We start from the raw sequence: 13632 nt of genomic DNA, 5'->3' as shown, positions 1-13632 counted from the left end.
CCTGAATTTGACCGGCTCCACAAAATTCAGCCCCTCGCAAATCACCTTAACCTAAAATTTGCAGATGTCTATACTCCCCAGCAAAACATCTGCGTTGATGAGTCCCTCATTAATTTTTCTGGCTGCCTTGCATTCAAACGATTTCTATCAGCAAGCGTGCCAGATATGGGGTCAAGATGTAGAAGACCTGTAAGAGGACAACAGGCTATACTTATAAGTTTCGGATTTACGAGGGAAAAGATTCCCGGATGCCCAGACTACATGGGGAGCAGTGACAAGATAGTTTGGGACTTGGTGTCATCATTTCTCCATATGGGGTACCACTTATACGTGGACAATTTTTATTCAAGGGTGCCACTATTTAGACATTTATTCAATCTTGGAACTGGCACTTGTGGCAAAGTGTGACCTAATGTGTGCCCACCATTAGAAGTGGGTGGAAGCAGGGCGGTATATTCTAATGGTGGGCATACCACTCACTTTTTTTCTGGCAGAGAGTTCTTCTCATTTTTTCATTCATTCCACAGGCTGCATACAAAAAAAAATATAGCATATATAACCAACAAGGACCAGCGATGTACTAGTAAATCACTGGATTTGAATGGTTATACCAGGATGATGCCTACAGCTGCAGACATCATCCTGGTGTTGTTTTTTTCAGCCGGGGATCGGCTTTCATGTAAAAGCAATCCTAGTGGCTAATTAGCTGCAAGATTGCTTTTACAAGCAGCGGGAGATGATGCCCCCTCCCCCGCTGCCTTCCACGGCCTTCTCGGGCAGTCCCGTGCCATCGGGGGAACCTGAGAATGCAGCCGGTGTTTCTGCCAGCTGACCATAGAGCTGATTGGACACCAGAATGATGCCAATCATCTCTATAGTCTAAGAAATCAGAAGCTCCGAGCATTTCATCACTTCAGTTTCGCAGGATATAAACAGAGCCATTTGTAAATTGGGAAAGCATCTGATCACACCGATTTTGGTTTGATTAGATAATGTAAGGGCAGAGGAGATATCTAGAGTCTGATAGACCCCAGATTTCTCAAAAAAGAATATATGACAATGCCCATTGAAGTTATAGGGGTTATTTGCATTCCCTGTTAAAGCATTAAAAGTGAATAAAAAAAAAAAAATTAAAGGTACAATGTAAAAATAATAAAAAAAAAATCAAAATAACTAAAAAAAAAAAAAAATAGTCCCTCCCATGCGCGCACACCTGTGTGCACAAGCCTTGACCCTGTGCCGTTATGTAAACAGCGGTTGCACCATGCATGTGAGGTATTGCCGTGAACATCAGATCAAGGGCAGTAATTCTAACACTAGACCTCCTCTGTAAATCTAAAATGGTAGCTTTTAAAGGCTTTTAAAGCTCTGCCTATGGATATTAAAAATGTTTGCAGTTTGTTGCCATTGCACGGGGCATGCGCAGTTTTAAAGCATATCATGTTTGGTATCTATTTACTTGGCATACCATCATCTTTTATATCATACCAAATAATTGGCCAATATATTGTGTTTTTATGCATTAAAAGTAAAAAAAAAGTGTATTTTTTAAAACAAAATTGCTTTTGAAAAATTGATGCGCGAGTACTATGTGCCATAAAACATTGTAGTACCCACCATTTTATTCACTGGGGTGTCTGCTTTAAAAAAAAATATAATGTTTGGGGGGTTTAAATAAATTTTCTAGCAAAAAATACACATTTTTTTTATGTGAACAAAAGTGTCAGAAAAGGCTTGGTCTTCAGGTGGTTAGAAGAGTGCGTGATGTATGGCATAAACTTCTAATGCTGGGCATAAAACGCCCCCACCCCCAAAACAACCCTTTTTTGGAAAGCAGACACCCCAAACTATTTGCTGAGAGGCATGTTGAATCAATAGAAGAATTTATTTTTTTACCACAAGATTTTGGAAAATTACAAAAAAAATGTTTGTTTTTACACAAAATTGTCAATTAAATGATTTACTGCTCACACATGCCATGGGTATATGTGGAATTACTCCCCAAAATACATTCTGCTACTTCTCCCGAGTATGGGGGTACCACATGTGAGAGATGTTTTGGCAGTCTAGCCAAGTACAGGACCCCAAAATCCAATAAGCACCTTCAGGCTTTTAAAGGGCTTTATTTCCTCATTACACTTCCAGACTACCTATCACAGTTCAGGAGGCCCTGAAATGCCAGGATAGCACCTAACCCCCCCAAATGACCCCTTTTTGGAAAGTATACACCCCAAGGAATTTTGATAAGAAGCATGGTGAGTATTTTGCAGATCTCATTTGTTGCCACAAGTTTTTGGAAAATGAAGAAAAAAAACAAAAACATATTTTTCTATTTTTTTTATCTCAAAACCTTGTGAGAAAAAATGAGATCTGGGGTTTGGTGCTATCCTGGCATGTCAGGGCCTTCAAAACTGTGATAGGTAGTGAGGAAGTGTAATGAGGAAGTTACGCACCTTCAGGCTTTTAAAGTGGTCATTGGATTTCAGGCTCCTGTATGTGGCTAGTCTCCCAAAAAGTCTCACACGTGTGGTATCCTCATACTCGGTAGAAGTGAAAACCTTTACAGTGGGTGGGCCTTATGGGGCATGGCTAAACAAAGGCCAGGCTTTAATTATGTGTTGGGGGAGCAGAGGGCTTATGCTAGAAGGTGGGAGGAAGAGGGGGTCAGATATGCGCTGGGGGGGGGTGCTTTGAGAGGGGAGAGGACTTGTGCTAGAAGGTGGGGTGGGGGGATTTCAAATTCCAACCCCCCTCATTCTAGCATAAGTCCTCTCCCCTCTCAAAGCACCCCCCCAACGCATATCCTCTTACCCCTGCCCCCCCATAATATTTCCTCTAAGTGTACACTATTGTTACCTCCCCCCCTCCACCCTCCTTGCTATGTCCCCCTCCCCTGTAAGGCTGGGTTCACACTAGCCCGCCCTGTGCGTTCTGGTTGTGGGTTCGGGAATCGCATCAGCTCCTGCACCCACAACCACCCACAGCTGAATCGCTCTGCTCTTACAAGATGCACGGGGCTGCCATTCATTCCGAATGGCACCCCCGCGCATCTCAGCCCACAACACGATCGCAGGTGCGGGAACCGCAGGGAAACCACAAGATCAAAAAGACCGTGCAGTTTCCCTGCAGATGCGTTTTTGCATGAACCTTTTTCTTGCATGAAACGCTGACACAGCAACCCACTCAAATACATGGGCCACCGTGTCAGCGGAGACGCGGGCCACACTAGTGTGAACCAAGCCTAAGTCGCAATCCATATTAACCATTTGCCCTCTGGAAGATTTTACCCCCTTCATAACCAGGCCATTTTGTGCTGTTTGCCAATGCCTTACTTTAACTGGCAATTGTGCGGTCATGCTACACTGTACCCAGGGCTGTGGATAAAGGGGTACCACCAGTCCTCCTGTATGGGCCCAGGCCAGTAGGGGGGCCCAGGCAGCTGGATGAATAGGATGTGGGTAGGGAGGGCAATCGGCAAAGCACACATATATGAAAATCAATCAGCCTTGATATACTGACAGCCCGTTTCATTTCTTGAGGCCCAAAAATGCCAAGAGAGTATAAATATCCCCCAAATGACCGCTTTTTGGAAAGTAGACAGTCCAAGGTATTTAGTAAGAGGCATAGTGACTTCTTTTTTTTTTTATTAAGAAATTAAAAAACAAATATTCACAATTTTTGGGTTTTTTTTTTTTTTTTTTATCATTTTGTTTACCACACTGTGACCAGAGCAATATGTTACCATAGTAACATTATACTACTCTAGAGAAGTCAGGATTTTTTTTTTTTTGCACATTATGATTGCTTATAGCTCAACCACTTCCCATCCGGCCCATGTATATAAACGTCCGGACGGGAGCAGTGCGGGAGCGGGTGGTCGTTTATAATTGTTCTCCCCGCTCCCTGCTTGTGCGCGCTCCCTGAATGTTTGGGGGTTCTGTGTAATTTGCTAGGAAACAAATGATGATTTTTACATGTAGGAGAGAAATGCCAGAATTGTCCTGGGTGGGAAGTAATTAAGTACTAAAATCGTTTGGACTGTATCCATGGAGGAGCAGCGTTGTCAGCTTAGGATGGGCATGAGCGGGATGTTCTGTAGTCCACAGAGAGAGACTCAGAGGCAGAAAGTACATGACTGAGGGACATGCAGAATATCGAGGCTAATACTTACCACCTAACCAATAAAACAACCACCCCCTCAACCTTCTCCCACCTGAAATAACCACGCCACTCTCCTTTTGGTGTAAAAACGGCCATAGCGGCCCATTCACTGTGTACATTTGTGTTGTGAACTGTGATTGGTCACAGTGATCACATGGTACACACAGGATCAATCAGAGCTAATCAAAACCAAACTCAATTTCATTCAGTAAAATAGTTGCTTAACCACTTCCATACCGGGCACTTTTACCCCCTTCCTGCCCAGGCCAATTTTCAGGTTTCAGCGCTCTAACACTTTGAATGACAATTGTGCGGTCATGCAACATTGTACCCAAACTAAAATTTTATCATTTTCTTCACACAACTAGAGCTTTCGTTTGGTGGTATTTAATCACCACTGGGGTTTTTATTTTTTTGCTAAATTAACAAAAAAAAACTAAAAATTTTGAAAAAAAACATGTTTTTCTTTGTTTCTGTTTATAAAAGTTTGCAAATAAATATTTGTTCTTCATAAATTTAGGCCGAGATGTATTCTGCTACATGTCTTTGGTGAAAATAACCCAAATTACTATTTATTATTTAGTCTGTAGGAAACTTATAGAGTTCACAAACTATGGGATAGATCTGAATATTGATCAATTCTGAAGTACTGACAGCCAATCTCATTTTTTAAGGTCCAAGAATGTCAGGACAGTACAGATATCCCCCAAATGACCCCTTTTTGCAAAAGTAGACCGTCCGATGTATCTCATAAGAGGCATGGCGAGTTTTATGAAGTTGTAATTTTTTTGTCATTTTTCGAAAATTAAGAAATTAAAAAAATGATTTTCACTATTTTTTTTTTTACATACTGTCACCAGTGCAGTACAGCGTCATCGTGTAACTGGCATGGCGGTGATCACGGACACTGACTGGTGACAGTACGAAAAAAAAACATTGATACCATAGTAACATTGTACTACTTTGGGGAAGTGATCAGTATTTTTTTTTTTTACACAATTTGCTTATAGCAAAGAATTACTTTGCTATTAGCAAGCATTTACCTGAATGAAATCGATTCATTCTGGGTTTTTTTTTGTGATTTGGCCACGGCTAATCACATGACACAGCTGGGGTGTGATTGGCCCAGCCTGTTCATGTGATCTCTGTGACCATTCACAGCTAGACACACTTGTATACAATGGATGGCATGAAAGGAAGCCATCCATTGTATACAACTGTCATGTGACCTGCTGTGATTGGTCACAACAGGTCACATGGTACTGGCAACGGGGTCGGTACACAGATCTGTCATCGGCCGTGTCCGAGGTACACGGCCAGTGACAGATCACGCCGCAGCGCGGCCCTGTAGGCATGTGCAATGCGCACTCTGGAAAGGACGCCTTATGGGAGGGACGAGCAACGGATTAACATAACTCTTACATAACACTTCATACAGTACAATCAAATAATAACTGACAGTAATGATCCCAACCGGGTCCAAGCTCTTCCAAGGCACTGTTACTCACATCAATAACTCGGCTGTATCTGACACCCAATGAAAAGGCCCCCAGCCGCTACTACACCGCTTCGGGGACAATACTACAACTACGTAGTCCCAGATACAGCCAATGAACTCCCACCTTACCAACATGACCTTATAATTGGGAAGGAACACCCATACCTACGATGGGCCCAACCCATAATCCACCAAATGGTCACTCCAGCACCGCCTTCAAAGACCCAGCGACCCCTGCCGGCTGCCATGACAAAACAAAAAACGCCAAACACCCCAGAACACAAAATGCCGATCAAGGAAAGAAAATAAAATCAAGCAACCCAAACAAAACCAAACAACATGACAAACACAAAGGACAAGAGGAATAACAAAAACAAAACAACAAAACAGGTCCAGGGAGGGAGGGCGGGAGAAACCTCACCCGTGCTGGCACAAGCTCCGACTGACCCCCATCATTTTTTTTGCCACAGACAGAGCTTTGTTTTGGTGATATTTAATCACCTCTGGGGTTTTTATTTTTTCTTAAACAAACCAAAAACCACTGAAAATTTTGGAAAAAAAGTTTTTTCTTAGTTTTTGTTAAAAAATTTTGTAAATAAGTGATTTTTCTCCTTCACTGATGTGCGCTAATGAGACTGCAGTGATGGACACTGATAGGTGGCACTAATGGGCACTGATGAGGAGGCACTGGTAGGTGGCACTGATGGGCATTGACAGGCATCACTGATGGGCACTGAAAGGCAGCACTGATAGGCGGCACTGACTGGCACTGTTAGGCGGCACTTATAGGCAGCACTGATGGGCACTGATAGGTGGCACTGACTGGCACTGATAGGTGGCACTGATTGTCAGCACTGATTGGCATTGATAGGTGGCACTGGCTGGCAGCACTGATTGGCATTGATAGGTGGCACTGGCTGGCACTGATGGGTGACACTGAAAGGCAGCTCAGATGGGCACTGATATGTGGCATTGATGTGCACTGGTAGGCACTGATATGTGGCATTGATGTGGCACTGATGGGCAATAGCAGGTGACATGGATGAGCACTGAGAGCTGGCACTGATGGACACTGACAGGTGGTACTGCTGGGGCTACACTGATCATCAAGGCACACTGATCATCAGTGCTCTGATGATCAGTGTACATGTCCCCTCCACGGAAAGCCGATTACCGGCTCTCCTCTCCTCACGAGCTGTCAGCGTGACGGCTCGTGAGGAGAGAAATGCCGGTAACCGGCATTTCCCTGTTTACATACGATTACCTGTGATTGGACACAGCTGATCACATGACCGAGCTGACATCTTCGGCTCTTTCCATGAATCGGTGATCCGCTGTGTCCGGGGGACACAGTGTACCGGCGATCGCCGGTGAGAAGGGGAGGACATCATATGACGTCCTCTCAGAACGAGAGAACCACCTCGTGGACTATATGGCGGGTGGGAGGCGGTTAAACAGTAAAAACAAAACTTTTGCAATGATTTATGTTTATCAGACCAAAAAAGAACAAATGAGAAAAATTCACCGTTAGGGTTGAGTGCTGATTCACATACTGTATATATATATATATGAAAATCGATCAGTCTTGATGTACTTGATGGCCTATCTCATTTCTTGAGGCCCCACATGACAGTTGTATACAATGGATGGCTTCATTCATGCCATCCATTGTATACTAGTGTCTAGCTGTGAATGGTCACAGCGATCACATGCACATGTCATGTGATTAGCTGTGGCCAAATCACAGCTAAGCACAAAAAAAAAGAGAAAAAAAAAAACCCTGAATGAATCGATGTCATTCAGGTAAATGCTTGCTTATAGCAAAGTAATTCTTTGCTATAAGCAAATTGTGTAAAAAAAATAAAAAATACTGATCACTTCCCCAAAGTAGTACAATGTTACTATGGTAACATTGTACTACTTTGGTCATAGTGAAATATGAAAAATGAAATATGAAAAATGAAAAAAAATCTTAAAAAAAAAAAAAAAATATGTAATAAAAAATAATAAAATATATATATTTTTTTTTTCATACTGTCACCAGTCAGTGTCCCTGATCACCGCCATGCCAGTTATATGATGACGCTGTACTGCACTGGTGACAATATGTAAAAAAAAAATAGTGAAACTAATTTTTTACATTTTTTCATTTTCAAAAAAATTATGACAAAAAAAATACAACTTCAAAAAACATGACAAACACAAAGGACAAGAGGAATAACAAAAACAAAACAACAAAACAGGTCCAGGGAGGGAGGGCGGGAGAAACCTCACCCGTGCTGGCACAAGCTCCGACTGACCCCCATCATTTTTTTTGTCTCTTATGCCTCTTATGAAGTACGTCGGACTGTCTACTTTTCAAAAAGGGGTAATTTGGGGGATATCTGTACTGTTCTGACATTCTTGGACCTCAAGAAATTAGATTGGCCGTCAGTACTTCAGGACTGATCAATATTCAGATCTATACCATAGTTTGTGAACTCTATAACTTTCCTACAAACTAAAAATACATCCTAATTTGGGTTATTTTCACCAAAGACATGTAGCAGAATACATCTCGGCCTAAATTTATGAAGAACAATTATTTATTAGCAATTTTTATAACAGAAACAAAGAAAATTGTTAATTTAGCAAAAAATAAAAACCCAGCAGTGAATAAATACCACCAAAAGAAAGCTCTAGTTGTGTGAAGAAAATGATAAAATTTTAGTTTGGGTACAATGTTGTATGAGTGCGCAATTGTCATTCAAAGTGTGAGAGCGCTGAAACCTGAAAACTGGCCACGTTTTCACGGGCAGGGGGCGCGCGCGCGCTCCCTTTGACCCGCGGGTGACACCATTTGATCCCGGAAGGATCAATCATTAGATTTCAGCCAGTGATGTCTGGCTGAAATCAGATGATCGGTCCCTGTCCTATCCTGTCCTGTGTTGACATTTACACAGGACAGGATATGATGTCATTCTTCTCTGCCTGGACACATTCCATTCCAGACAGAGAAGAAGACACAGAAAACGTGAGTACAAAACAATACACATTTACAGTTAGAACACACCTAGGTCACATTTAACCCCCTGATCATCCCCCCCCCCCCAGTTAACCCCTTCACTGCCCTGTCACCAGTGTCACTGATCAGTGAACCGATTTTTACTGATCACTGTATCAGTGTCGCTGGCGACTTCCGATAGGGTTAGCGCCCTTCCCAGATAGCGCCAGATTGCCCGCTAGTACACCAGTAATCCCGTTTAACCCCTTAATCTCTCCCCCCCCCAGTTAACCCCTTCACTGCCCTATCACCAGTGTCACTGATCAGTGAACCAATTTTTACTGATCACTGTATTAGTGTCGCTGGCGACATCCGATAGTGTTAGCGCCCCTCCCAGATAGCGCCAGTTTGCCCACCAGTACACTAGTAATCCCATCTAACCCCTTGATCGCCTCCCATCCACCCCCAGTTAACCCCTTCACTGCCCTGTCACCAGTGTCATTGATTACAGTGAACAGATTTTTACTGATCACTGTATTAGTGTCACTGGTGACTTCCGATAGTGTTAGCGCCCCTCCCAGATAGCGCCAGTTTGCCGCTAGTACACAAGTAATCACATTTGACCCCTTGATTGCCAGGAACACGCTTACTTGCACGCTAAACCTCCATTGTTACTATAGTGTCTGATTGGATCAATATCTTTGATCAGATCATCGCTATACCAGCGTTCACATTACTATAGTATCCCCAAAAATGCAGCGTTAGCGGGATCAGCCCCGACACCTGCCAGCACCTGCGTTTAGCCCCTAGGCCCCCCCCTTCTCCCCCAGCAAGTGCAGTGTCAGTAGATAACTGTCACTTGATACATATTACACACAAAACCGCAGTGTTCACAGAATCAGGCCTGATCTCTGTTCTTGTCGGTAAATTTTTTGTAGCGGTTCAAGCAGTCCCTGACAGCCAGGCGCTCTTTTTCCCGTGAGTCGCACTAGGTACCTGTAAATTTAGTGGCCAAAATGTCCAAGCAAAGGTACTCTAGTGAAGAGGCCTATAGGATTCTGAGCATGTCAAGTGAGAGCGAAGGGGAAGACTCACTGGCAGAATCAGGCTCAGAATACGAACCTATAGACAGCAGCGGCACCCTGACAGATAACTCAGACGATGAGGAAGAGGTCCCTGCTAAGATCAGGTGTACCCGATCCCATTCCCAGGTTGCTGAGGTGGTACAAATGCATGATGACTCTCATATGCAGCAGAGTGCCAGTACTAGTGCCGGACTACCTTTTGGTGAACTGGCGAGCACCAGCGGCCTAGTACATCCTGGTCGTATACATACCAGCACTGCAGTATCACTTGGTGACGTGGCGAGTCCCATAAGTGCAGTACAAGCTGGTGCGGTGGCGAGCAAGTAGTGTCCTGCGGCCACCAAGAATTCGCAGACAGGGCCGAAGAGCCACTAGTGTCCTTCCGGATGTGCTTGCAAATCCCGATTGGCAGCCCACAAATTCTGCAGCACACTTACTTCCCCCATTCACTGCCCAACCCGGAATTCAGGTGGAAACAGCAAATTTAAATACTCCCCTTGATTTTTTTTAGCTGTTTTTCACAGAAGATCTTTATGCATTGATTGTGGATCAAAGCAATTTATATGCATAACAATATATCGCCGCCAACCCAAATTCATACCTTGCCAGACCATTCGCATGGAAAACCATTACGGTTTCCGAATTTAAAGTTTTTTTGGGCCTAACCCTCAACATGGGCATTAATAATAAAAATTAATTGCGGTTGTATTAGTCCACAGACCCGCTTGTTCACATGTCCGTGTTCTCTGCTGCCATGGCCAGGCATAGATATGAGACGATAATGCGTTTTATGCACTTCTACGACAACACACTCAGTCGTCCTCGGGGTGACCCTGAATTTGACCGGCTCCACAAAATTCGGCCCCTTGTAAATCACTTTAACCAAAAATTTGCAGATGTTTATACTCCCCATAAAAACATCTGCATCGATGAGTCCCTCATTCAATATTCTGGTCGCCTTCTAATCAAACAATATTTCCCCAGCAAGCGTGCCAGATATGGGATCAAGATGTATAAGACCTGTGAGAGGGCAACAGGCTATACATGTAAGTTTCGGATTTACGAGGGAAAAGATAGTCACTTGGAGCCCCCTGGATGCCCAGACTACATGGGGAGCAGTGGCAAGATAGTTTGGGACTTGGCGTCATCCTTTTTCCATATGGGGTACCACTTATACGTGGACAATTTTTATTCAAGCGTGCCACTATTTAGACATTTGTTCAATCTGGGAATTTGCGCATGTAGCACTGTGCGATCTAATCCCCGGGGCTTCCCCCAACGGCTTGTAAATACCCTTCTTAAAAAGGGGGAAAAAGCCTGCTTGAGAAATGAAGAATTGCTCGCAGTGAAGTGGAAGGACAAACGGGATGTTTACCTCCTGTCTTCCATTCACACAGATACGACCGTCCAAATTACCACGGCAGCTGGTGTTGTTGAGAAGCCCCCCTGTGTCCACGATTATAACCTTAACATGGGAGGGGTGGACTTCAACGACCAGATGATGAAGCCGTACTTAGTTTCCCGAAAAGCCAAACGCTGGTACATAAAAGTGTCAGTTTATTTATTTCAATTGGCTGTATATAACGCTTTTGTTCTCTATAAAGCAACTGGACATAGTGGATCATACCTAAATTTCCAGTTAGAGATCAACAGGGCCCTTTTGTATTCAGAAGGTGCTGCGGCCCAAACCCCCATCCCAGATGCATGAGAGACATTTTCCCGATACCATTCCTGGTACCCCAACCCAAAGAAGACCCCAAAAAAGATGTCATGTCTGCAGCAAACGTGGAATTAGGCGTGACAGCCGCTATTGTTGTCCCTCCTGTCCTGGCCAACCTGGCCTCTGCGTCAAGCCCTGCTTCCGCCTCTACCCTACACTAGTTGACTATTAGTATAGGGTACAGCACGGCACAGATCAGGGCACATTTACACAGGGTCTCGAAAGATGTTAGGTAGTCAGGAAACTGGCTATCGCATTTGGAGAGACCCTACCAGCTGTTTTAAAAATGTTTAAAGTTTGAAAAAAAACAGTTAAAAAAAAATTAAAAATACAAATCCCCCCCCAAAAAATAAAAAAATGTAAAAACCAAAAATAGTTATAGTTTTTTTTGTTGTTGTCATTTTTGTGATTGTTCTACTTTTATTGTTTTATTGTTACTGTTTTATTGTTAACCATTTCTGTTTGCAGGAATGCTTTCAGCTGCAGCACTGACCTGTTTATTCTGACAGCAACAGGAACTTGCTCTCAGAATAGACATAAGTCAGCATGGGCAGCGCTGTTGGATAAGATTTTTCATCCGCAATTAAAAAAAAGAGAATATATGCCAAAGCATGGGGGCCTGGGGTGGCCCCTATGCTTCGGCATATATATTTTATATTTGTTGGCGCATTTCATGTGTGCCCGCCATTAGAAGTGGGTGGATGCAGGGAGGTTTCTAATGGTGGGCATACCACCACACACTTTTCCTTGCAGAGATATTTCAATTATAAAGTTGTTTTATTGAGTTTATGTTTTATTGTTAACCATTGTTGATTTCTTTGCAGGAATGTCAAACTGCAGCACTGACCTGTCTATTCTGACAGCAACAGGGTCTTGCTTTCAGAATAGACATAAGTAGGTGTGTGCAGTGCTGACGGATGAAAATTTTCATCCGCAGTTAAAAAAAAAAGAGAATATATGCCAAAGCATGGGGGCCTGGGGAGGCCAGTGGGCGGATGGCCCCTATGCTTCGGCATATATATTTTATATTTGTTGGCACATTTCATGTGTGCCCACCATTAGAAGTGGGTGGATGCAGGGAGGTTTCTAATGGTGGGCATACCACACACTTTTTCTGGCAGAGATTTCTTCTCTTTTTTTTCATTCAGCCCACAGGCTGCATAAAGAAAAAAAGAACATTTTTCTTGCCGCCTTGCATTCAAACAATTTCTCCCAGCAAGTGTGCCAGATATGGGGTCAAGATGTAGAAGACCTGTAAGAGGACAACAGGCTATACTTAATAATTAAATAAATCAGAAAAAAAGAAAAAGAAAAAAAAAAAAAAGGACCATCGCCCATCCGCACACCTGCGGTCGTGAGCCTTAACCCTGTGCCAGTATGGAAACAGCGATTGCACCATGCATGTGAGGTATCGCCATGAACATCAGATCAAGCACTGTAATTATAGCTCTAGACCTCCTCTGTAAATCTAAAATGGTAGCTTGTAAAGCGTTGCCTATAGATATTAAAAATGTATGCAGTTTGTCGCCATTGCACAGGGCATGCGTAATTTTAAAGCATGTCATGTTTGGTATCTATTTACTCAGCATAGCATCATCTTTTATATCATAGCAAATAATTGGCCAATATATTGTGTTTTTGTGCATTAAAATTAAAAAAAGTATATATTTTTCAAAAAAATTGCGTTTGAAAAATCGCTGTGTAAGTAATATGTGAGATAAAAAATTGCACCACCCACCATTTTATTTACTAGGGTGTCTGCTCTAAAAAAATATATAATGTTTGGGGGTTCACTTTAATTTCCTAGCAAAAATACTGATTTTTTTAATGTGAACAAAAAGTGTCAGAAAAGGCTTGGTCAGAGTGAGTGATGTGTGGCATAAACTTCTAATGCTGGGCATAAAATGCCCCCACCCCTCAAAATGACCCCTTTTTGGAAAGTAGACACCCCAAACTGTTTGCTGAGAGGAATGTTGAATCAATAGAAGAATTTATTTTTTTACCACAAGATTTTGGAAAATGACAAAAAAAAAAATTACATAAAATTGTCATTGAAATAATTTATTGCTCACACATGCCATATGTATATGTGGAATTACTCCCCAAAATACATTCTGCTACTTCTCCCGAGTATGGGGGTACCACATGTGAGAGACTTTTTGGCAGTCTAGCCAAGTACACGACC

This window comes from Staurois parvus, unplaced genomic scaffold, assembly GCF_062004578.1.
Source record: "Staurois parvus isolate SC_StPar_1 unplaced genomic scaffold, SC_StPar_1.0 ptg000575l, whole genome shotgun sequence".
Taxonomy (NCBI): domain Eukaryota; kingdom Metazoa; phylum Chordata; class Amphibia; order Anura; family Ranidae; genus Staurois; species Staurois parvus.
This window is presented reverse-complemented; position numbering follows the sequence as displayed.